The following is a 3,215-nucleotide window of genomic DNA, read 5'->3' on the forward strand; positions in this document are numbered from 1 at the left end:
CTTCCAAAAAATTAAAAGTGGTAGATTTTACACACAAAAATCTGTGGAAGTTGGTAGATGTTTTAAAAGAAAAATATTAGATAGTTTTTACTCATATAGGATAAATGAAGCTGAATTCAGATAAGGTAGTTTTATCAGAGCTGGTGGATCTTCGCCTCGGTGATTCTTGTTGTTAAAATCATGTATTTGTTGTAATTCTTATTGTCATTATGCGTAAAACTTGTTAGTGGCATGTTTGTTTTTGAACTTCTGCTGCCACCTTATATGAATTCGCCTTGGAATAAATTGTTAAAACATTCAAGAAAAACGTATACATAAAACTGGGCCCGAATCATGCCATCCGTGATCGAATGAAACATACCCGGCGCAAGTATTCAATATAGTTTTTTCACCTTTCCGAAAACTACCGCTACGTGGTCAGCAGAGGTGGTTTTACGCCTATTTCAAAAATCTTCGATAGAACGTTCAGTTAGACATATGTAATGAGATAAACTATACACTCCGCTGCATAATTATAAATCCAGTACAAAAGTCTTCGAAACAGCCGTCACACTCCAGATAGGTAAAAACTTTCTTCTATGACTTTTGCATGGTAAAAGCTCTCCTAAAATAGAGTGGTTAATTTTTTTATAATCATAACCTTATTTAAAAGCAATAAAAAAATCTAAAAATTACTTGTTGCAAAACTTTAAATCCAACAAAAGAAATCCCAATAAAATAAGTAAAACATGCAAATATGTCCTTCGAATACTCTATTTGTGCTCCATTGACTTTAATTAACCGACTTCCAAAAAAGGAGGAGGTTATCAGTTCGTCGGAATATTATTATTATTATTTTTTTTTTTATGTATGTTACCGCATAACTTTGAACTACGTCAACCGATTACTTTTTGCATCGGAAAGGTAGTGTCTCAGAGGTGGTCCCATACTAATCTGGTTGAGATCCGACCAGTGGATCATGAGATATATATATATATATTTTTTTTTTATATGGGAGTTGAAGTCGGTTTTTTTTTTGCTAAAAATTACTTGTTAACTGAACCAACAATATTCGGACCCTTGTGCTCTCGTGACCTCAATCCAATGCAAAATGAGTGGAGAATACTGGCAAAGAAAGTTCATGCTGATAATCGCCAATTTACAAACGTTATATGGCTTGAATTGGCGATTTTGCAAGAGTGGCATAAACTGGATGCTGCTTTACCGAAGACATTATGTCTAAGTATGAGGAAGCATATATTTCAGTTAATTAAAGTCAATAGAGCACAAATAGAGCATATTTGCATGTGTCACTCATTTTAATGGGATTTTTTTTTGGATTTATAGTTTTGCAACAAGTAATTTTTAGATTTTTTAAATTCTTTTAAATAAGGTTATGAATACGAAAAAATTAACCACTCTATTTTAAGAGAGCTTTTACCATGCAAAAGTCATAGAAGAAAGGGTTTACCTATCTTGATTGTGACGGCTGTTGCGAAGACTTTTGTACTGGATTTATAATTATGCAACGAATTGTATAGATCAGTGGTTCCCAAACTTTTTTCACCTCGGCACCCTTGTTGTGCTAAAAAAATTTCACGGCACCCCTACTCTTCAAATGTCTACGAAACCAAGAAAACACAATGCAAACTTTATGCTCCTTTAGCCTTAATGTGAGGTAGAGTTGTCAAACTATCGATGGCACTATCGATAGTATCGATAGTTTCAATTTTTTTAGACTATCAATACTCATTGATAGTTTTTTTCTTATACTATCAAAAATATCGATAGTTTAGTAGGACTATCGATCATCTCTACCAATAATTTTGAAATTATTTGAATTTTTTAATTTGAATTAAAAATTTAGTGTTTTAGTGTGATGCCGACGTCATATTCAAATATGCACGCATTTAGGCCAAAATACAAACATATGTTAATCGTAAATCCTGTTTTGTTTGTATAACTTGTGTTTGTTTTTGAACTTTCTATAAAGAGAAGTATTTTGGCTAAGCATTTACTTAATTTTGAATGATTATAACTTTTATAAGATAATATTTTTTTCACTATGATCCTGTAAAAAGAAATCAACCTAATTGATTTAGTACTATCGATAGCGCTATCGATAGTGCTATCGATAGTTTTGTTTTTTCGAGACTATCGTGAGTATTGATAGTTTTTCTGAAAACTATCAAAACTATCGATGGTGTGACTATCGATAGTTTGACACCTCTAATGTGAGAACTGAAATTGTTTTGATGATTTCATTATTTCCTTTAACTTTATTGGGAGCTTTGACAATTTTAGTCTGAAATCGTTTGACGCTGAAAGCTTGCTGGTGTATTTGTTTTTAACCGACTTCACAAAAAGAAGGTTATCAATTCGTCGGAATATTTTTTTATTATTTTTTTTTCTATGTATGTTACCGCATAACATTGGAACACGTTAACTGATTACTATACTTCTTTTTTAAAGGAAAGGTGTTACCTGACAGGGTGTCTAATTTGGTTTAAATCCAATCATTGGATCATGAATAGATTAACGATAATCCTAAATTCTTAGAAGGGAATTGAAATCGGTTTTGTTTTTTTTTTTGCTTAAAAATGTAAATGTAAGCATTTGTTGAAAATCTAGTCTCACATAGAAATGTAAAAGTAAGGCCCCTATTATGAGTTGTATTCGACTGTGGTCGAAAGTGCTGATCGAACGAATTTTCATTTGGTATTATGACGCTCATTCGATGAAGAATAGCACTATTGTGAATTTCGCTCGGTTAGGTTGTTTACAATAGTATATTTTTCACCGCTGAGAAGTTTTGTTTACAAATCGAGCAAACTAAATAGTGTGCATGTAAATTTGTGCAAATTAAAATGAAATAAAAAAGAAAGCGAGTTTATAAAAACGTGGTGAAAATGAGTACAACGGAGTTCTGGTTCAACGATTCGTCAGATGAGAGTAGAAAATGTTTAAGAGGGTTTAAGTGTAGTCTTTCGAATTAATAAAAATTTTTTTAAATTAGTGTCAAGCCGCCATAAAGTAAAAAAACAAATGCAAATCATAAATTTGTCACAATTTTCTAACACTTCGCTACACCGTCGAAAGCAAAATTCTATTCGACAGAAAATTCGATACTCAACGAAAATTTCGACACGGTTGCATAGCTCATAATTTCACGTTCGATGTTCGATCTGCGATAACCAGCGAAGAAAGTAATGCTAAGAAAATAATTTTTACAGCCA

Source organism: Rhagoletis pomonella, unplaced genomic scaffold, assembly GCF_013731165.1.
Source record: "Rhagoletis pomonella isolate Grant_MI unplaced genomic scaffold, Rhpom_1.0 Rhpom_scaffold_00005, whole genome shotgun sequence".
NCBI lineage: Eukaryota > Metazoa > Arthropoda > Insecta > Diptera > Tephritidae > Rhagoletis > Rhagoletis pomonella.